At 42.4% G+C, this 23,988-nt stretch overlaps 1 protein-coding gene across 22 annotated transcripts in view; it reads right to left on the bottom strand.

Moving 5' to 3' along the window:
• HIVEP2 (HIVEP zinc finger 2) overlaps positions 1–23,988 on the bottom strand; it is a 321,024-nt gene that overhangs the window by 138,867 nt on the left and 158,169 nt on the right. For 18 of the 22 annotated variants that reach the window (XR_015058307.1, XR_015058309.1, XR_015058308.1 and 15 more), the window contains one exon: positions 19,388–19,447. The exons of the other annotated variants lie outside the window; for them this stretch is intronic. The gene's annotated coding sequence lies outside the window, so the exon portion shown is untranslated. The remainder of the gene's footprint in view (positions 1–19,387; positions 19,448–23,988) is intronic. 22 annotated transcript variants of the gene reach the window in all.

The raw sequence follows: 23,988 nt of genomic DNA, 5'->3' as shown, positions 1-23,988 counted from the left end.
ATGCCAGCAAAATAAGGGAATTGAAGCATTTCAATACTTTTTCAAATGCTTTTAAACTTTAAAGGAAGAAGGAAGACATGTTTTCTTAAGTGACAACATGGAGAAAAAGATTGAGGAAAAGGATAGATGTACAGAAGTACAGATATAAGGCAGAATAAGATCACGTTTGAGTGGGGGGGGGGGGGTGGGAGGGTATTTTTGGGGTTTTTTTAAGCGAGAGGGAATAGGAGGATAGCGTTGAGCAGGCAGAATGGATAAACATTTTGAAAAAAAAAGAAAACAGAAATAAGATGACAAAACAACCTCAATACCGAGACAATTAAGCTCCAGCTATCCGAGAAGGCCAAAGCTGCACGAATTTTTTTTTTAAAACAAACAATGACAACAAGGTTCGATTTATCACAGAAAAATCTCTATGAAAATACAAACAGCACACAGAGACAAAAATATAACACAAAAACAAGGTGGGTCTGGTTCGGAAAACTTAACTTTAATTCAGGTGGAAACTGTGGAGTCCAAAAAGGTTAAACTCTTCAAAAAAAACGACTTGATTCGATAAATAACACTGGTCTGTGTCATTTCAGAGGTCTAGGTTTTCTCAACGGATCTTATATGCTTTTTGCATGCTGAATTTAGAAATGTTTCTCATTTCGCTCAATCAGGTCAAGTTTTATGCTATCTCAATTTTAAGGGGAAAAAAAAATCAAAAATTTTGTTTTTTTAATTAGCATTTTTGGATTTTCAAAATCAGACTTACATTGACAGAAAATGTACAAACTATATATAAAATGACGCACATGTACACTTAGTGTGAAATTCAACATTAAAAAGATGAAGGAAAACAGCGACTGCTGGAGCGACTGAAGTTGGGTGTTGCCAGAAACAACGATTTTTCTATATTTTTCTGAAATTGAAATGAAAGTAATTGAGAAGGCACTTTCTTCCACATTAAGTGCACTTGTGTGTCATTATATGTATAGTTTGTACATTTTCTGTCAATGTAAGTCTGATTTTGAATTTTTAAAATGCTAATTAAAAAAACAAAAATTTTGGTTATTTTTTTTCCTTAAAATTGAGATAGCATAAAAACCTGACCTGATTGAGCGAAATGAGATACATTTCTGAATTCAGCATGCAAAAACATATGCGAACCGTTGAGAAAACCTAGACCTCTGAAAAAATTAATTCAAATGCAGCCCAGTGTTATTATCTATAATAATAAATGTCTGTGTGTCAGTCAGTCAGTCAATGTGTGTATCTCCTCCATAACTCCAAAACCTTTAAACTTAGTGGCCCCAAACTTTGCATGCACACTAAAGGAACTCCAAGCGAGTACATTAATTAAAACTGGGTATTTGGGTAAATTAAAACAGCCCTTTGAAGATAATTAATGGCATACCTCCATGGAAGGATTATCCTTGGTCAGCCCAACTTCACCTCCCAGGGGTCTTAGGCACCATTTTTATTCGGCCTACTAAAATACCTTGTCTTGGAAACACGATCTACTTTCACGGACTGATTAAGGCATAGCCTATAATCAAAATATGATTCCGGATTTGAGGATCGGATAATGGTGGACTAAATCAGTATCAAAATCTGGAATGAATTCTGAAAATTTAAAGAAATTAACGATTCTTATAACTCAGCATATAAGCTTATTTATTTACATAAGGCTGTGCCTTCCCTCTTCTCCATATTTACACAAGAACATGTGAAATTGCCAAAGCATTGAAATTAACTTCTACTGCTCCGACAATTACATTGATTGAAGAAAAGATTAACGAATATGCCCGAAGTTTAGCTTTTTTGAGTACAACGAAAATAATTTTACAGCAGGTGAAAGTTCCCGCGGCGCAAGCAGTGGGCGTTGCGACCGCGGCTCGGTTCTCCATGGGGAAATCCCCCCGAAGTTTGGAAGACAAAATACATTGGAGGATTAGAATGAGTAAAGCGAACTACAAGTTCAAGAGAGAATTGAAAAATGTTTTCAGTGGCTACAAAGCAATTTCAGTGGCAGGGAGGGAAAGGGTGGAGGTGGGAAGAGGGAGGGGAATGGGTAGAGTGGGAATCCAGAGGGAGGGGGTGTGGTGGTAGGAGGAAGGGAAAGGGTGGAGGAGGGAGGGGGTGAGGTCGGATGAGGGTTGGCAGGAGTAGAGGTGGGAGGAGGGAGGGGATACAACACCGGGTACCCTCTCCCTCAACCGAGCTGAGATTGATAGTCTGATAGTCAATAGTCTAGCTGATAGTCAATCAATCAATAGCAGAAAAGTTGAGTTTAGAGTGTGTTCACCATTTAGTTGTCAAGTCTCAATTTGATATTCAGTCAGATTTGGTGAAAAAACAAAACAAAAAGAAACTGTTTTTCTGATGCAATGACAATCTGCATCTCAGAACATGTTTTTGGATGGTGATGTAATCATGTAAAGCTGGCTATCTCTTTTCTATAGACCTAAAGACCTGTTGGTAGTAGTATTTTTTCGAAAAGACAAGGCCACATTATACCAGTGCCCCAACCGTATTTCTTACTTGAAGTTAGCTTAAGATTAGTATGACCTGCAAGTGGAAGAACTAAGCAAGGTGTGGATATGACAGAGACATAATGAGCGAAAATTCCTTTACGTGTGCAAATAATTACGTTATGAATGTGATTATGAGATGGAAAAGGATATTTAAAAGATTTTGGATGATATTTTGGTAAGTAAGGTCAATGCTGTTAACACTCTCAATATAGCAATATGGGGAAGATGCCACTAGTGCTGGGGGCAATTCCTCACCTTACTCTATCGTACTACTTCGATATAGCTTGAACAACAGTGGATGATTTGTTTAGTACTCACATCTAAGGCATCAGCAAGTGATGCTAGAACCAAGGTTCAAACCCCAGAAGACTATAATACACCAAGATCCCTGTAATTAATGTCTTACCCCACCTTTTGCAAAAGGGGTATCTTCCTCCAACTTACTCTAATAAGCAGTAACTATTAAATTACAGATATTACATGCCGTTTCATATTCCAATTGTAGCTGACATCAAGCTGTTTCCTTCAGTGTGTGTGTGTGTGTGTGTGTGTGTGTGTGTGTGTGTGTGTGTGTGTGTGTGTGTGTGTGTGTGTGTGTGTGTGTGTGTGTGTGTGTGTGTGTGTGTGTGTGTGTGTGTGTGTGTGTGTGTGTGTGTGTGTGTGTCGTTGGTTGTTAATTCTATATGCGAGTTTAAGAAGGTGGAACAGAACCTTGCGATGTCTCAAGTATCCACCTCCATTTCAGGAAGGGATCACGATTTATGGAACAAGCTGTCAAGTTTTGTCGTTCTCATATTTTCGTACCGAGGGCTCTTTTGAGGATCGTCACTGAGCCCTGGATAGGTTCAAACTGTAGTTTGTTCATAGTGATATTCCCAAGGATGGTTTTTAAGATCTCAATGAGGTTCTTCTTTATCATTCCCATTGCGCCAATGATGACTGGTACAATTTCAGCACTCTTCAGCTTCCAGGCTCTTTTCACTTCATTTTTGAGATCTTGGTATTTGGTCATTTTCTTGATTTCTGTGTTGTTTAGGCCAAAATCACGAGGTACTGACATCTGAATTAACAACGCCATCTTTTCTTTTTTGTACTTAAGTACTATACCAGGTTGCAATACTTTGTATTCATTGTTCATGCTCGATGGGATCATCAGGTTGTATGTCAGCGTTACTTCCTTCTTTTCAATTGTTGCTTCCAGTTCATGTCTCCATGAGTTTTCTGAAACTGGGATATTAATATTTTTGCAGATAGGCTGGAGGATTGCTCGACATACATTGTTGTGCCTTTGTGTATACAGCTGTTCTGATATGAGTTTTTTACATCCTGAGAAGAGGTAACTTTGTTTCTACCTTGCAGAACCTACACATGTCCGATTAACACTTAGTCCGCGTGTGTGTGTGTGTGTGTGTGTGTGTGTGTGTGTGTGTGTGTGTGTGTGTGTGTGTGTGTGTGTGTGTGTAAGAGGTCAGGTATGGGAGTATGCACCAGAGCAGTGCGTCGCTGCGTCCACTTTCTACCGGTACTCCAGGGACCTCCGTCTGGCCATCCCCCAGGCAGATGCCTGGCCCATCCCCATCTCTTTGAGATGATGATCAACCTGCTGCAACCAGAAGGCACGTTGTCAAACCATTGGCCTCCTCCACTCATGAGACTCCGTCGCTGAGAGAATCTGGTGAGCAGGATCAGCGTCAGGAAAATGAGCCACATGTCCATACAGCCCCAGCTCACGGACTATGCAGGCAACCAATCTCATTTGAGTCTCTCTCAGCAACTGATTGTTGGACACAAAGTCCGACCAGCAATAGCAATGGATTCTCCGAAGAGTGCTGGTCCCAAATAAATTAAGTTTCCATCTCAGATCCCTGGTCAGAGTCCAAGTCTCACATACGTATAGCAAGACTGGATGCACAAAAGACCTGAAGACTCAGAGTTTCGTCCTCCCGCACAGGTACCGGTAGCACCACACCCCATGATCCAGTGAATTCATGACTCCCCAGGCCCGACGCAGACATCTGTTGACCTCTGGTTCACAGCCAGCAGAGACATGAATATCACTGCCAACGTAAGTGAATCTCTCCATGACGTCAGCATCCTCACCACAAAGTAGAGACAAGATAGCAGCATCCAAGATGTCATTGAAAGGCTGGATCTCAGTTGTGACCCAGGAAAACCCATAATCTCAGTGGCTCCAACTCCTCATTCAACACCTCGAGGGCCCCCAAAAGGATATCTAGAGTCTCCACAAAGATGACTGCATCATCTGCGACATCAAGGTCAGAGATCTTGACATTCCAAAAACATGCACCGCAGCTTGATCTCTTCAACATCCTCCCCAGAATCCAGTCCATACAAGCGCCAAAGAGTGTGGGGGCCAGTACACACCCTTCCGAACTCCAGTAACAACTGGAAATAAGTCAGAGATGGTATCACAAAATCTCACAGCACTCTCAGTACCAGAGCAGAGTTCAGACATCAGATCAATCAGTTTTGGTGGCACCCCTCAAAGACCAAGAATCCTCCAGAGGGCATCCCGATTCACTGAATCAAATGCTTTACAGAAATAAACATAGGCTGCAAGCAGCCCCTGCCAAAACTCTCGTCTGCATTCAGTGAGGACCAGAACAGCAAGGATACGGTCAATCGTTGACCTCTTTGGTGTAAAGCCTGATTGCTCTGGATGCTGGTGCTCAGGCAGATGGTAGCGAACCCTATCAAGAATTAACCGAGCAAAGACCTTGCCCGGCAAGCATCAGAGAGCAAGACCTTGAGAGCAGCATCACCCCTCGGTAGTTGTTGCAGTCTTGGTGATCACCCTTCCCTTACCAGAGAGGGACAAGGGTGCCCCTCTTCCAGTCAGTTGGGATGATGCCTGTGTTCCAGGCAGAGCTCAGAACTGCATGCAATCACACGAGTAGAGCATTTCCACCAGCCTTGAGAAATTCAGCATGGATGCCACAGATCCCAGGAGCTTTACCCCATTTCAACCGGTTCACCACAGTCTGTGTTTCCACAAGTGAAGGTGGACCACAGTTGATTGGAGGGTCAGCAACAGGGATTGTACCACCCCTGACATCCAACTCAACAGCTGGGGGATCAGCCTGGTACAACCGCTCAAAGTAACCGGCCCAGCGGGCCTTCACTTCAGACTCCTCTGTCAAGAGCCTACCACTCTCTGCTCTAACTGCAGTGCTCCAAGGGATGGGCTTGGATGAACGCAATGCGCGAATTCCCCTATAAGCGGGACGAGAATCACCTGTCCACAGGTGATGCTCTACCCCCTCACAGATTCCTCGCACATAGGCCTCCTTGTCCACCCTTAGTGCACGGACAGTTTTACGCCTCAGCTCCCTGAACAGCTCAGCTCTGCCATTTAGCCTGGCCCTGCGACTCTGGTCAATGGTATCCAGTGTCCCTTGAGAGACAAAATTCTTCTTTGCCCTCTGGTGAGTTCCAAGACATCCACCGGCAACATCAATGACGGTGGTCTTGAAGGCACTCCACAACTCTTCAGGACCTCCCATAGCACTCAGACACCCCAAATGTCCACTCAGCCTGTCCGCAAACTCCTCAGCTACTCTCTCATCCTTGAGCTTGCCAACATACAGCCTAGGCTGGGATGGTACTATTCTCCAGGATTTAAGGTGCAGCTTTAGAGTTGCTACAACAAGCCTGTGGTCAGTATTGAGGAACTGAGCACTCCGGTAGACCCTGCAGTTCTGGATCATCCTCCAATGACCGTCAATGAGGACATGGTCAATCTCCTTTGCCACACCGCCAGCGTTGGAATACCAAGTCCAGCGATGAGCTTGTGGGCGCTGAAACCATGAACCAGCCAAACTAAGTCCATGACTTCTTGCAAAGTCAAGGAACTTAGTGCTATTCTGGTTCATAGTTCCTGACCCATGGGGACCAACACACATCTCATAACCATCCCTATCAGTTCCAGTCGATGCATTGAAATCCCCCAAGACTAGAAGTGTATCTCATCTGGGGCACTGATCAACCACAGACTCGAGCGTGGCGTAGAATGCATCCTTCACGGTGAGATCACTCGCCTCAGTCGGAGCATAGACAGAGACCAGGGAAATGACACCTAAGGAGTGACGAATCCTTAATCTCATAATACGCTCGTTGACCGGTGTTACTTAAATTATCATTGGGGTCAGCTTATTGGACACAGCTACAGCAACTCCTTGAGTATGGTAACCATCAGAGCGACCAGACCAGTAGTAGTTGTAACCACCCACCATTATCTCACCGCATTCCGGTCTACGAACCTCAGAGAGAGCTGCAATGCCGATGTCCAAATGCTTGAGCTCAGATGATAACAGAGACAGGTGATCATCGTCTCTTAGGGATAGGACATTCCAGGCACCCACCCGAAGGTTCCGCCTCAGGTTAACCCAAGGAGACTGCCGTCTGGTGGACGACACCTCAGCACCACTCCGACACACTCTCCCGCAATCTGACCCAGGGATGTTGCCCCGTGGTTTCCCTCCTTACATGAAGGATTGGGGGTCCCGAAGGCTTTGCCCCAATCCCATCATCCAGTGAGCTGCCCTGTGAAGGGAAGCTGCACAGGAGGTACTCCCACGGAGTGGGTTTTCAGATTTTTTTGCGTTTTTGTGTTCTGTGGAATGAAGAGTTTTACGCTGGCCGGAGTGCAAATCCTGCCACCAATCTCCTAATAAAAAGTAACCCAACTGCAGGAGGACGTCCGCAGACACAGTTGGGTACTAGATATGGATGGCCATTGGCTCACAAGGAGCTCCTCCGCTCCTAACCCTAACCCTAACAGCCAAAGCTATGGCAGAAGAGGGTTGGGGTTTACTGTACCAGCCAACGTTAGCAAAAAGCCGTGACTAAGCGACAGCCACCATTGCGCTTCTTGGCTAGGAATGAGTGATTCATTGTTGTAAGGTGATGCCAATATCTTCTGGGTGGGAAAACACACCAAGCTTTTCCAGATCATCAAACTTTTGTTGCAGTTCACATCACTTATCATGTGCATACTGTGATAGATGGCCTTTGCGTTGTGGTAGCTGAATGGGGCACACGTTAACAACAGTCTCAAAGAGGCCAGCAGCACTGTTGAGCCTTGGACCACAGGGTTAAACATGTCATCATATCTTCAAGAGGGGAACAAAACCTCGATCACATGTCAGGAGTGAATGTGGTGGCAGGGTCAACAGAGACAGTTGTGGAGTGTCGGGAGGGCGAAGCGGGCATGTATTTGACCGTGGAGGAACTCGTGTTGGTATAAACATCTCGGTACTCCTTGGTGTACTGGGGTATGAACACTGGGTGAATCTGGCAAAAAAATTCTCCTGTCTGAGAGCACGGGGTTTATTGGTTAATTTGGGAATTTGAACCTTCGCACTCATGCGATGGATGATACTAGGAGGAAACGTGGAGGGGGGGCAGAGCTGAATGGGTCACAGCGACCTTGTAATAGGGGCATTATTGTGAGGTTTGAGTGTGAATGCAAAGTCAACATTCAAAATGGTGTTTGAAAGCTCCACTTCAATAAACTCTCCAGGCCACACAGTTGTCATGTGAGGTGAGGCATGCAGTACATGAGCTTGGCATATAGTATGGTGATGAAGGCTCTTCCCCTGAGAGCAGTACAGGTATGTGGTGCCATCACCCAGGATAATTTGGTTCCCTTCTTGGGGAGTACCCATCTGTCTGTCGAGTAGACTCTGAGCTCTTCTGAATCATGGCTCCCAAGTTATTTGCTGTGGTTGCACAAATTAGGTTTCCCATGGCACCACTGTTGATGATACACCACTACAGCAGTGTGGAGCTCAATTAAGAGTCAGTCAAGCACTTGGTATGTCTCTGGCTTTATGGAGGCTGGGTGGGGGACCATAGTTCAGTTCCATATATAGTGTTGTTCGATGAGTCCAGGGAGCTTATTCAGTGACAACCTGGTTATTGTGGTAGATGCCACACTGTCGTCGTAGCAAGTTATCCTCCACAACTGCCATAAAGCATTGGTACAAGTCTTTGGGGGCACTCATTGGGGTTATGGCGTATTGCAGTGGAGTCAATGAAGTGTTCAACCGTCAACTGGAATTTGAAATACAGTCAGATTGATGCCATATGTTGGCTATAGACACAGAGTTTCAGACTATGGTGTTACGGAATATCACAAGGCAGTAGTTTGCAATCTGACCCAGCGTAGATTCCAGTAGTGACTTTCTGTTGGGCAGTGTGACGCTGTTCAGCGGGGACGTTGCCATCATTATCAACGAGTTCACAAAGGGGTTACAATTTACTCTTCTTCTCGCAGGAGACAAAGCATACTGTGCAAATTGTTTCCAAATTCTCAAAGGAGTTAACGGTTTCAGTTTTGTTGAGTGGCCACTGCTTTGTTGGAAGGTGTGTAGTCGCCATTCTGATGAAGGACACATTGTGAATCCCATTGTGGAATGCAAGATGACGTTTTTATGACACAGATGCAGAAGGAGCTGGTTAGCCACTCATTTTCTTGTGAGGGGTGCGATTGGAGTCCAAAGATGGCTCTCGTAAACAGTGATCTTTTGCTGATTGCCATGCACAGGGAAAAGAGTACATGGAAATGTTTCCAGGTGCTGCCACCATGCTACTAAGGTTCATGGGAATTTCTAGACAGTGTACCATAACCAAGCAACAGTCTTACCAACGTGGAAAAAAAAAAAACTTGATTCAGAACATGAACAATCGTGCCGAGCCAGGGAAGTTGGCTACAATTAAGCTAACCCCCTGCCTGGAACATGTGGAGAAGGGGCAGAGACAAACAGGATGAGGACAGACATGCAGGAAGGACCAGAAATAGGAAGACAGAAAAGACACTGAGCATGATGAGGCAGAAGATTATAGGTGCATGAGCAGTGTGCAAATTAATCACATAAAGAACAAACAAGGTAAGTGCAAACAAAAAAAAAATGACAGGTGGGCAGTGAGGAATCGTCATCATATACTCTGAGTTGCACGGAGCGTCAGTGCTGCCGAAGAGGTTTCTTGGCTCGGGTGGCAATCCTGGCACAAGAGGTCAGGGAAGGAATATGGAATTTGGCCATGGGCACCGGCGATAACTTGCTGACTCTTTACGAAGGACACTGTGGGATATTCAATGTCTACCTGCTGTCGATAGAAGGGATGCCAGTTTAACGTCCATTTGAGGTACAGCACACACGCATTGATGAATCATCCCACCTGTGAAACACCGGGATGACAGTTTTTAGCCAGGTCAGGATTCAAACCCAGGCAAGATAGCTTCGAGACGACCATGCGCACATCTAGGCCCATCCTGTCAGCCTACATGTATATGTATACAACAAAAGGGGCTACTCTGACCATAAATGCAACATAACGCTGACGTTATGTACATATATTACGTCAACACATCCCCTCCAGACTAAGATGGCATCTGTGTGGCTCTCAGCTCTTTGAAGACCAAGATTTATGGTCAAAAAATAAATGAAAGCAGAGCCACCGATCTAGATTTCACCCTTATTATGGGCTCGTCAGGAAGACAAATGCCAAATCGTTTATTTGTAACAATGCTAAGGTGGTTAAATAAAAATGGAACACCATAACTTGATGACGCAGCAAGGCACAGGTTGAGTCCCATAACAGAAAATGCTGCATGACCTGTCAGCAACAAGCATCATCTGCCACATGAATGCATCGTCTCTGCCCTGATGATCACCATTTAGGTGGTGAGGTTCGAAGCCCTGTTCTCCCTCCCCCTCTCCCCCACCCCCACACACACCTTGGGCTACGTCTGCACCTGTACAATCCAAATTCATGCCATAACCTACAGAGGGCATTGCATTATTGGTAAAGCCGTGGACTCAGCCAATGATGCGACACCACAGCCTTGTGCTGCATATGAAATAAGAAGAAGAAGAAGAAGAAGAAGAAGAAGAAGAAGAAGAAGAAGAAGAAGAAGAAGAAGAAGAATCAATGGGAAACTTTGAAAAAGGTAGCGACATGCTGGAGATGTGGCAATGTAAGGAAATCTGTCACATCCAATAGAAGACAGAGATTCTCTCATGTTATCTTGTCTCTCTCTCTCTCTCTCTCTCTCTCTCTCTCTCTCTCTCTCTCTCTCTCTCTCTCTCTCTCTCTCTCTCTTCTCCCGGATAAATGCGCCAAGGCCATATTGTTTCATCAGTCAAGGTTCACATGGGTTATTTATCATTAATTTGTTACAGTTTTGTATAAGCGGCCGTGTCTTCTTCTGTTTCTTAGAGCTAGTGAAAAGTGAGAGCTAGTGAGCTAGTGAGAGAGCTAGTGAAAAGCAAATTATTTGACAGCTCGCTTGGTCAATTAACCTCGGTCGGTCGTGTGTCTGAGCTGCCAATTTGCACCCAAATTATCCAGGCAGACGGGACTTTCTTGTTCCCTTACCCACCTGGCGGCATAATGGGCTTAAAGACCCACAACCATCAACATACAGTGCCTATAGAAAGTGTACGCCACCTTTCAAAATTTTCACCTTTTGTTGCCTTATCACCTGGAATTAAATTGCATTAAATCAGACTTTTTCCACCTTTATTTACACATCATAACCCACAACTTCCAAGTGAAAAACAAACTCCACAAATTTCAGAAAATTAATGAAATATAGAAAACTAGAATATCTTGATTCGATTATCTTGATTAGAAATGTCCACCCCCCCTTAGAATAGCATTTGTCAATGAGGTCAGGTGTAACTAATCATCTTCAAAATCATACACAAAGTTAATTTGGCTCCACCTACGTTAAATTGTCGTGATTCTGATTATTTCAGAATAAAATCAGCTGTTCCTGGAGGTTTCCTCTGCTGGATAGAGCATTTCACAACAAAGACTCAATCATGAGCACCAATGAGCTTTCAAAATACCTCCGGGATAAAGTCTTGGAAAGGCACAAATCAGGGGATGGGTATAAAAATATTTCAAAGGCCTTGAATATCCCTTTGAGCAGGCAAGACAAACATTAAGAAGTGGAAGGCGTATGGTATCACCAAGACCCTGCTTAGACCAGGCCGTCACTCCAAACTGGATGACTAAGCAAAGGAGGAGACTGATCACGAGAGGCCAATGGCAACTTTGAAAGGGCAACATGCCTTTATGGCAAAGACTGGTCACTGTGTGCATGTGACAACAACATCCCAAGCACTCCAAAATTCTGGCTTATACGGTAGAGTGGCAAGAAGGAAGCCATTACTCAAAAAAGACCACCTTGGGTCCCATGTGGGGTATGCAAAAACCACTCCGGAGATTCTGAAGCCATGGGACAAAAAGTTTTGTAGTCTGACGAAACCAAGATAGGAACTTTTGGCCTAAATGCAAAACGTTACGTTTGGTACAAACCCAACACAGCACATCACTCAAAGAACACCATCCCTACTGTGAAGCATGGTGGTGGCAGCATCATATTTATAGGGATGTTTCTCATCAGCAGGGCCGAGGGCACTTGTCAGGATAGAAGGGAAAATCCATCCATCCATTGGGACCATACTCTGTGCAGAGCGGTGGTGCTGCCTGAGCAGTCTCCTTGGCCATTGGGCACAATACTGGATGGGTAACCACTCCAACACAGGATACCAGCAAGCTGGCACTCATTTTGCCAACCTCAGAAAGATGACAGGCAAAGTCAACACCACCTGGTATTAATTCAACAGGAGAGTGGGATTTGAACTCAGGATCTTAGGATCCCAAGCCCACCCGAGAGGACAACCTGAGAGGAGAGGAGAAAATCCGACAGGAGAACCTGCTGTTCTGTGCAAGAACATTGAAATTTGGAAGGAAGTTCACCTTTCAGCATGATAACGACCCAAAGCTCACAACTGGAATGGCGAAGGAAGAAAAGGACAAATGTCCTTGAATGGCCCAGTCTGAGCCCCGACCTAAATCCAATCGAAAATCTGTGGCATGACTTGAAGATTGCTGTCCATCAACACTCCCCAACGCAACTTGACTGAGCTTGAACAGTTTTGTGCAGAAGAATGGGAAAATATTGCCCAATCAAAGTGTGCAAAGTTGCTAAAGCCCAATTTTAACAGTCTCACAGCTGCAATTGCTGTCAAAGGTGCGTGCACCAAGTATAAACTAGGGGGGGGGGGTTGTATTTTAAATTAATTTTCTGAAATTTGTAGAATTTGTTTTTTATTTGGAAGTTGTGGGTAATGATGTGTAAATAAAGGTGGAAAAAGTCTGATTTAATGCAATTTAATTCCAGGCAATAAGGCAACAAAAGGCGAAAATTTTGAAAGGGGTGTTGGCTTTCTATAGGAATTGTGTATATATATATATACATATATATATATATATACATATATATATATATATATATATATGTGTGTGTGTGTGTGTGTGTGTGTGTGTGTGTCTGTGTGTGTGTGTGTGTGTGTGTGTGTGTGTGTGTGTGTGTGTGTGTGTGTGTGTGTGTGTGTGTGTGTGTGTGTGTGTGTGTGTGTGTGTGTGTGTGTGTGTGTGTACCAGCTCCTCCATGAGCCTTTGGCACCATAAGAAAATTAAAAGCTGAAAATTTTTTAAAACAACACCTTCTTTCATCCCCAGCAAAAAATGACTTTTTGGAATCTGCACCTCACATATTTGCAATATCACTGAATTTGCATGGTCATAAACAATGTTCATGCAACCATGTAGAATGCAGTCCATAACTACGGGTGATGAAGCAACAAATATTGTGGAGGATTTCGGTCTGTTGGAAGACATAGATACTGGAAGATAAATGTAAAAATGGAAGAAAGAATTAAAAATAGTCTCAAATATGAGTATTAAAAAAATGTATCCTTAAATCACCCCCAAACTAATAAGACCGAAGGGATTTAGTGCATCACCTTACAGCACCACTTACACACCCACACACATCGTGCTAAAGAAGCAAGGTGAAAGGCGATGTGATGGAAATGGTGCAAATGAGCTTTTAGAGAGGCATGAATGTAAAAACTACACGTGCAAGATGCTCTCGGTGGAATCCACATTCTACTAACTTGGTTTTTCTTTTAAACTTTAGCCATCGTGTTTGGTCATGAAGCCAGTTAAAGACCCCAATGGACACTTCTCGACAATGTAAAGCTGCCATTGTACATTTGAGCCCATCTCTCAGGAGATAAATGTTCTTATCTTCATATCACACTAGCCAAACACAATGCAATCAATTTCCGGAACACATTTTTATGAATAATAATAAATTGTTTAAAAGAAATACTTTGTCCCCCTTTTCTCAATTCTGTGGAATAATCTGCCCGATTCTGTTGGCTTGTGTTTTTTTTTTCCCCCCTCCAGTCCTTTGTGCCCACATCCCTTCGCCACATCATGCTCTCTCTCTCCTCCACATCAAGCTCCAATCATTTATAGTCGTCGATCCTCTGCCACATTTTCCGCCTGCCGCTCCCCTACACACACTCCAGTGTGTCTGTGTCCTGCTTGTCCACCTGTTCCTACTTCCTATCCATATCTTTGTCAGACTGTTTACCTTTTGCCTCCTGTCCGACTCTTACGTGAACCTTGGCATCTGTATAGATATGAAATTTAAGTCAAACCAAATGAACACAGAGTGAAAGGTATTCTGTCACTCAAAGAAGTATAAATGTTAAAATATATACACAAGGCTTACAGTAAAAAGGTGGCAAATTGGAGATTTGAAAAACTAGATTAGTTCAAAATGCAAAAAATGTAATCAAGATTAATCTCCTCATTTACAAGAACTGATCAGTAAGTTACTGGCTTAACAATAAGGTGGAAGATTTTTTTAAATGCTCAGTTAAAACCTTGAAGTTGTTACGATCTGGAGAGAAACATCAGTCGTCAAAGACGATCATTAACTGTTTACATCACAACATGTTGTTACTGAAAAGAAACATTAAAAACTAGAAGGGCATTCGGAGGAGCAAATACCTCCACCATATAATGCCTGATCCACGAGAACATATCGGGCCCAATTAATACATTCTTGAAATATCATGCTGTGTATCGTTTTTGGCCGTATCTCTCAATGGTGAAAAATCATTTTAAAAATTAAATAATCCTCGAATCCGGATCCGGATTAAGATCTTCACCAAAATTTAATCAATTCTTTCTTGTTACACACCCAACTTGTCCACCAAGTTTGGGCTGAATCTGTGCACAACTTTTTGAGATATCGTGCTATATATCGTCTTTGGCCAAATCTCTCAACGGTGAAGAATCACTTAGAAAATTCTACTAGTCGGGTCCAGATCTGGATCTTCACCAAAATCTAAACAGTTCGTCCTTGTCACACATCAAACCAGCGCACCAAATTTTATCCAAATAGGTTCACAACTTTTTGAGACATCCTGCACACAAACAAACAGACAAACAGACAGGGGTGAAAACATAACCTCCTTCCACATTTGGTGGCAGAGGTAACAAAAGTCAAAATGTGTGATACAGTAATATCATGCCACCTAGGCTTTTGGTAAGATAAAGGTAAATCAAACATTGCTTCCATGTACTGAAAATGCTTTATGCCATGTGTCAAACACAAAAGGGTGATTAATAAGAAATAATTAACAATTTTTATATCCTTGAAATGAAGGCCTGTGCAGTACTTCCCACATAGAGGTGAATGGAAGGGCTCACACAGTTCCACCTTCTGGCACATGTTCAAGGAGATTACAACCAAGGTGAGCAAGACATCGATGGGAACTCTGAGTAAAATTTGTCAACCACATCATCATTACCTTCCTTTGTTTAAAATAAGTGGAAACTCCACCAAGAGCAGTGAGTGTACAAAAAAGATTCTGAGAATAAGACATATTGGAAATAATGATGGAAAAGCAGGTGATAGAAGAGTCAAAGGTAATTACTCAGTTTAATGAGATGGTGACTGCGTTACTGGTGCAACAAACTATCACAAGAAATACAAGAACGGCACTCTGTAGAGTGCATACCTCCGCCAGGCTGAACAGTTTACATTTTGTATCCCACTGATGACCCAGATAGACCTTAACTAAAATCGAATTGGCTTGTACTTGTCACCTAGTCGGGTCAAGACCTGCCTAATAAAACTCAACTCATCCACCAAGTTTTTTCATAATCCATCCAAAACTGTTTGAGATATTATGCTGTATGTTGTTTTTCACTCTAACTCTCAATGGTGAATAATCACTTGGGAAATTAAAAAAATTCTCGCATCCAGATCCCGATCTGGATCTTCATCAAAATCAAAGCAATATGTCCTTGTCAAACCCCAAACCTGTCCACCAAGTTTTGTCCAAATCCATCCTTAACTTCTTGAGACAGCCTGCTCACAGATGGACAGACAGACTGACATAGAGACAGATAGAGGTGAAAACGTAACCTCCGTCCACCTTCGGTGGCAGAGATAACAAACCATAAGGGCACTCGGCAGAGCACATACCTCCGCCACGCAATGCCTGATCCACAAGAACATATCGGACCCATTATATTTTTGAAATATCATGCTCTACTGTATATCGTTTTTTTACCCGTTCTCTCAATGGTGAAAAAGCACTTTATATTTTGGTGAAGTTCTGGATCGAGCTACGAGAATTTTAATCAGTTCGTCCTTGTCACACACCCAACCTGTCCACAAAATTTAATCCAAATCCGTCCACAACTTTTTGGATATCCTGCACACAAACAGACAGGCAAACAAATAAAAAACCAATGTCACCCGCAGGGTGACCCATATCTTGCCAAAAGGTGACCACGTGTGACTTCTTTAAGGTCACACTGAGGTGAACAGAGCTGCTATCCACCAGGAGCGACTCCTTGAGGAATATCTGCCGACGAGAGATTCCGATGAGAATCGTTCTACAGAGTAACCATGAAAAATATGCGTTTGCCTCATAACGTCACCAAATGACGTCATAATGTCTCAAGCTTGACATATCTAGAAAGCACTCATCGAGGTGTTCAATTTGAGGTACCACACGATATGGTTCCTAAAACTTGAAAATTTGACCTTGGGGTCAAATATGTTTGACCTGAGGCGCTAACCATGAAGGTCAAGGCGAATCGCCACCAAAAATTAATCAGCTGAGTGCCAGACCATGAACTATATTCCCCTGAAGTTTGAAGACGATCCGATCAAAATTACTCAAAATAAGGGTTTCGTCGACTCCCCTGATTTGTGACAAAGTGACCTTGACCTTTGACATTGACCTTCAAAATTTGATGCGCTGAAAGGGACCTCTATAGGCCTCTGATATGCGAAGTTACAAAAATTTCCAATGATAACTGTGCTCTGCAGAATTTTTTACATGTGATTACAGACAAACAAAAAAAACAAGCAGTTATAGACTGGTACTTACGAAATCGTCAACTTGACCTCTGACCTTGTCTAATAAAAGCTGTCTCTGGAGAAGGTAGCGACGCAAACCAGAAGTTTCTATGATGATTCTGTACCAAACCATCAAAAATCGAAAGTTTGACCGCACTGTGACCTTGACCATTGACCGATTTTGACAAAAATCGAATCAGCGCTAGCCATCACCATCCTGAATCACGTGGTGTAATTTGACATTGGTAGCTTCTTCCGTTCTCGAGTTATCGTGCCTACAACCAAACAAACAAACAGTCAGTCATAGACTGGTACAAAATCGTCAACTTCACCTCTGACCTTGTCTAATAAAAGCATGAATCAGTCAGAAGCCCAAGGGAAGCTTGAAGTCTGAATTCATTGTGGTCTACGATTTTACACTGTGGTTTGCAGATAATGAGTGCCAGACAAAAACTAGATTTCTTATAAAAATTCCATTTTTTTGTTTTTATTTTTAAAAAAGTGATTCAACCAGCAGGATATACCAGATAATAGGTGTATTACTTTTCAGAAGAATCTGATAAAATACAAATACATATATATATATATATATATATATATATATATATATATATATATATATATATATATATATATATATATATATATATATATATATATATATATATATATATATATATATATATATATATATATATATATATATATATATATATATATATATATATATATATATATATATATATATATATATATATATATATATATATATATATATATATATATATATATATATATATATATATATACATTTATAAATATACATACACACAGCCTGGTGTTGGCGCAGTGGTTAGGGCAGTGGCTTGGGATCCAAGAGGTCCTGAGTTCAAGCCCCGTTGAGCCACTGAATTAATACACCAGGGGGTTGACTCAGCCTGTCATCCTTCCGAGGTCGGCGAAATGAGTACCAGTATACTGGGCCGGTGTATACCCCGGTTAAAATAGGTGTACCATATCCCTGTGTCGTAAGAGGCGACCAGGGTTGCGTCAGGAAGGGCATCCGGCGTAAAACATGTGCCAAATCACTATGCGGATCATAATGGATGATCCGCTGTGGCGACCCCTAACGGGAGCAGCCGAAAGAAGAAGAAGAAGATATATATATATATATAGCAGTTATTCATCGCTGTTCCAGAATTTCAACAACCGAGTTTTAAGCGTCCTAAGTGATCGCAAAAACCGAAGACAAAATTAAAATCGAAGTTAAAACGAACTCGTAACGTCGAGCGAAGCAAAAATACTCCATTTCTCCACGCAAAACCTTAACGTAACTCAACGACGCGTCTGCTCGAGCGCACTGCATCATGGGATGACCCGTGACGCGTCGAGTGAAATATTTTTCATACAATCTTAAAACGTCTCCAAAACATCCGATTTTTACCAGAATTTCTAAAACCGAGTTTTAAGCGTCCAAAGCGATCGCAAAAACCGAAGACAAAATTAAAATCGAACTTAAAATGAACTCGTAACGTCGAGCGAAGCAAAAATACTCCATTTCTCCATATGAATTTACGGAATTATGTTTGACCTCACTGTGACCTTGACCTTTGACCGATTTTGACCAAAATCTAATCAGCACTAGCCATCACCCTCCTGAATCACGTGGTGTAATTTGACATTGGTAGCTTCTTCCGTTCTCGAGTTATCGTGCCTTCAAACAAACAAACAAACAAACAAACAAACAAACAAACAGAAACGGAAGGCATCAATATACTTACGAAATCTTTAGATTTCGTAAGTAACAAACAAACAGAAACGGAAGTCATCAATATACTTACGAAATCTTTAGATTTCGTTAGTAATAAAAAAATAAAAAAATAAAAAACATACAAGCTGACTAACATATCTTGCAAAAACTTCGTTTTGGCAAGATAACAAGCAGTCATGGACTGGTACTTACGAAATCGTCAACTTGACCTCTGACATTGTCTATTAAAAGGTGTCTCTGGAGAAGGTAGCGAAGCAAACCAGAAGTTTCTACAATGATTCTATTCTGTACCAAACCATCAAAAATCGAATGTTTGACCTCACTGTGACCTTGACCTTTGACCGATTTTGACCAAAATCTAATCAGCGCTAGCCATCAACCTCCTGAATCACGTGGTGTAATTTGACATTGATAGCTTCTTCCATTCTCGAGTTATCGTGCCTACAAACAAACAAACAAACAAACACACACACACACACACAAACAAACAAACAGATGACAGAAGTCATCAATATACTTATGAAATCTTTAGATTTCGTTTATGAAATTTATGAAATTTAGATTTATGAAACAAACACACAGACAGACAGACAGACAGACAGACAGACAGACAGACAGACAGAAAGGGGTGAAAACATAACCTCCTTCACCTTCGGTGGCAGAGGTAAAGAAAAGTGAAAAAGTTGTATAATCCACAAGGAATTTGTATCTGAGCCCTTTGCTTTCTACAGAGCAAAAATATAGTTTTCATGCTGACATACAGGATATAAATACATAATTGGAGAAAAGTTGTTCCAAAATCAGGTCAAAACGTGTACTTACTCCTCCTCAATGCTTCACTGTCGATATTGTACATTGACTGCAATGGCATCCTCTTCACCACTGCAAAAAAAAAAAAAAGCCTCATTGATTGCTCCTGGGCAATGAAAACTTGGATTTATCTGTATAGAGCACGTTTCTCCAGAAATAGACAACCAAACCAAAAGTTTGAAATAGGTGCCAAAGTACAAATATAATAGGATGAACGAAGGAGTGTTCCAGCAGGCTACTGTTCTATAAACCTGGGAAACTGTTCTCAAGATAAAACTCACACTGGTATTTACAGCAAGTTCGTTTTTTCAAGGAGTCAACATCCTTGGCTAACGCATCAATGAGCACATAAAGAACACATCATGACATACTGTACTTCACACTTTGAAAAGTTGTTTTCCACCACAACCATATATAGTAGCGTGGATCAGCTCGTTACGCTCGCCTCTCCACACGTCGCTGCAGATATTGACGTGACATATTTGCTGTATTGTCATTATTTACACCAATCAGAATACAAACATTTCCTTTGTACAAATTTATTTGAAATATTGGTGATATATTTATTTGAAATTTATTTGTGATACAAAAAAGGTCAAAGTGGTCGAAATGGTCAAGGGTCTAAACTGTCTTAATCGGTCTGAAGGGTGTAAGTGGTCTAAATGAGGTTAAGGTTGAAATGGTCTGAAGAGCCTTTTGGGTCTTCTGGGTCCTCAGTGACTTTTGGGTATTCAGGATCTAAAAGGGTTTTCAATAGTGGAAGGGGTCTCAGCAGTCTAAAACATCGAAACATACATTCAAATAGTACGTAATTAATAGACGTATAGTCAGTCACACACCTTCACTGTGATAGGAACATTCCAGTAGTAGGTAATTTATAGAAGTTCGTGGAGTCTGCAGCTCACATTAAAACAGGACATGATTAATAGGCATATCGTCTTCACGGACTGACGGACGGATGGCTCCATGGTTCCTGGACAACCTTATGGACAGTGCTTTTCGTGTGTGTGTGTGTGTGTGTGTGTGTGTGTGTGTGTGTGTGTGTGTGTGTGTGTGTGTGTGTGTGTGTGTGTGTGTGTGTGTGTGTGTGTATACATATATGTAATGGTACAAGATTGGGGCGGTTGGGACGATACATTTTTAACGGAGAAGAAGGCGCTTCCATCCAAAAGTAAACTCGATCTACTCTGCTGATTTGAGCAATACGCAAGAGCAGTCCTGGTCTCAGGCGACATTTCACCCGCTTCACAGCAGACTTCTTCAGGCCAAAAGAAGCTCTATTGGCTTGAGGAATCCTGCTGTGAAGCGGGTGAAATGTCGCTTGAGACCTGAGACATGGTCTGCTCTTGCTTATTGCTCAAATCAGCAGAGTAGATCTCGTTTTAAAGGCCTTATACGACACTTTCTGATTTGTTAGATGAAGATAAATGATGGAGAAGACCATCGATACATGAATGCACAAAGTTGCGGTTCATTCTCATACAATAAAGGGGTGACGTTCCTGTGCTATTTGTGTCGTATTTGCTTTCTCTCCCATTTTATTGAACATTTTCAGAATTATTCCCAATAATGTATGGTTTAAAAACAGACAAAACAAGCAAATGAGGTACTAATAATAAAAACACAAATAATAAACCAGGAATACATTTTTTGGCATGCTGTTTCATATTTAGGCCATCTCAAATGTCGAGCAATCCTTTGAAAAGGCAATTATTGGATGGCATTGTCTTGATGACGTCAGTGACATAAGGAGGCATGTACATAAATCCATGCACAGAAAGGTTAGATTTTAACCGCCCCGGTAGTACTACAAAATTCCAACACCAAATGTTCCATACATGTTTCTTCCTTCTTAGCCCCATCTCTTCTGAATCTCTTTTTCTCCACCAACAGACAGCACCTACTTACTCATTGTCACCACAAAGCACTCAGGTTCGAAGTCATCATTGATCAACAAATTGAAAGAGGAATTATAATGCAGGTATGGTACATAGATTGCAATCCACTACAGTGCTGTGTGAGGGTAATTTCAGTAATGTACAATTGATGTTTGTTGTTTTGCTATCTCACGTCACCCCATGGATGACATGACATCTGTATTCAACAAACACACTCCATGTTTTAACTGGCTAGAAGCAAAACATTGCTTGTACAATGTAGCAGAGGACAGCTATTAGTACTGAGAGGAAGAGGTGGAAGGGGAGGGAGGAGATTTCATTTCATGTGAGGGATTCATTAACATTAAATGATTCCAGAATCCAGACCCTTAGGCCGACATGAGTAAGGGATGGAGGATATTGTGATGTGGTGGTGCATTGCTTCTTTGAAGTCTTGGGGGGAAGTGTGGGATTTAATACACTACAAGTAAGGATGTTCCACAAGTGGGAGAAAAGAGGAACAAAGGAATGGAGGATATATATATATATATATATATATATATATATATATATATATACACACATTTTTTTAAGTATGTACCACAGCAAACCAAAAGTCCTGGGGTGTGTTTCATGAGCAAGCGGCTTGTTCAACGCTTGCCAAGCACCTCCCTTAATCGTTTGCTCCGATTGCCAAACAGCTTGCTTGATTCAAAGCGCTCAAGCACTCCAACGGAACAGAGCGCTCGGCACTGCTTAACAACATGGCGGTATCCATCGAAACAGTGTTATCGTGTTGCTCGAATAAATGTTGTCTGGTCCGTTGTTTTCAGTTTTACTCGATCCTCTTGTGACAACAACATCCCCAAACAAAGTCATTGTGTCAGCAACAACTACAGAGAGTACTATATGAAGAGTAAAAGTAAGGTAAACAAGAGTGAGAATTGCTTTGGGATACATGTCCCTGACTGATGTAATATTTTCTTCATCCAAAAGGGCATAATCCTGTGAAAAATTGATGAAATGCCCTTAAACTCGAACTTCTTCTGTAACTTATCATAATAAAGCCATGCACCAAATTTCAGTTGAATATGTTAAAGCGTATTGGTGGAAAAAAAAACACAGGTGGGAAGGATGGACAGACAGCCAGCAAACCTGTCGTCCTCTCCGGTGAAACCGGAAGGGGATTGATATATGGGAAATCAGAATGAGGAGCCCCCCTGCCAAGCTTATTTATGGACCTCCCACTGTGCATTTTGGGTAGGGTAGTGGAGAGGGTTTTGCATGTTTGTACATTTTGAAGAATTAGGATGAAAAGTAGAAGTAACAATAAAAGTATCGTTGTGGTTCTGCGAAGCCGACACTCCTCGTACGCAATGTAACACAACATTTGGTGGTCCTGAGATAGTTATTTCATAAGTATCCATTTTAGATGGCCTTTCCCTTGTCGAGTGGGTTTATGAGACAAAATCTGTTGCAAGAGCTTTTGGGCAGATCTTTATACTCATCCTCTGTCTATTTTATTTTACTTTACTTCACACAAGTACCCCTCCGTTCCTCAACCACGCCTGCATGCAAAGCAACAGGAGCGGTATTTATTAGCAAATGCATGCCATTATCAAATACCGCAGCTCACCTCAGACCTTCTCCAAATTGGGACCACAACGCTACAACATTTTTACAACCACGACAACACCTTTATACATCAATCCAAGCTCGCTTACCTTTGCCATGAACCACCAAAACTGCTTCCATCACAAACTCACCGCTATGACACCTCAACCACCGCTCCATAACTCACCGCTACGAGCGCCACAACCACGGTCACCACCACTGACACCCATCACTGCCCTGTGGCGATGTCAGGGTACAACTGGCGTCGTGCACCATTCCAGATGCTTGTGCTTGGGATGTTCTGGCATGTAGTTTGAAGCCCAAGTATGCGCTAGAACCCGTTAGACATTACATGGATAGCCCTAGCGATTTGCTCAATTACGGGCTCCATTTGGCATCCAGTGGATGTTTGTGGCCGGAGAGCACCACCAGATATGCTTGCCCCATGTTGACCTCGGAGCTCCTTCACGTGGAAAAATGTGGAACGAATGAGACCGTTTCCAGTGCCGAGTCCAAGCTTGGACGCGGCCAAAACCAGGGGAAGCGTCTGTGCACCAATGAAGATGCTTGGAAATGCCTACTGCCCGTCCTGATCCACCTTTAGGCTCCTCCCTCACCAGACAATTATAAATACCCTGTGAGGGGGAAGGAGAAAAAGACACGCTTTTGACTTAGTTGGTGGTACGAGGTAGAAGGTGGAGCTAAGCAGGCAGACGGAGCTCGTGGAGCGGAGCAGGCAGAGCAGAGTGCTGGGTGGGCGAGCGATTCAGGCACCATGCTGAGCGCATTTATTATGGCCAAGCCAAAACACATTTATACCTTCAGACTACCTCACATATCACTCGGACCATCTTCTCACATGTTCCATCTCTCGTTTCTGTCTCATCTGCTGTGGATGCAAAAGAGCAATCGGAGAGGACAAGTCCTGACAAACATCCTTTTCAGAGCGATGCCACAGACACGCACCTCCTTCCATTTTGCATCTCTGCCCATCATCGGCATTTCACTGCACCTCATCACATTCATTTTGCACCTCCTCTGATCACACACATGGGATATCCTCAGTTTTCCTCCCCTCCTCCCCCTCTGAAGTGACTGGGAAGCGTTGGTCCGTCAGTCACG

Source organism: Eptatretus burgeri, chromosome 5, assembly GCF_056783735.1.
Source record: "Eptatretus burgeri isolate ZD-2024b chromosome 5, Ebu_testis_v1, whole genome shotgun sequence".
Lineage (NCBI taxonomy): Eukaryota > Metazoa > Chordata > Myxini > Myxiniformes > Myxinidae > Eptatretus > Eptatretus burgeri.
The sequence above is the reverse complement of the archived record's forward strand: the minus strand, read 5'-3'. Positions and strand labels throughout refer to the sequence as shown.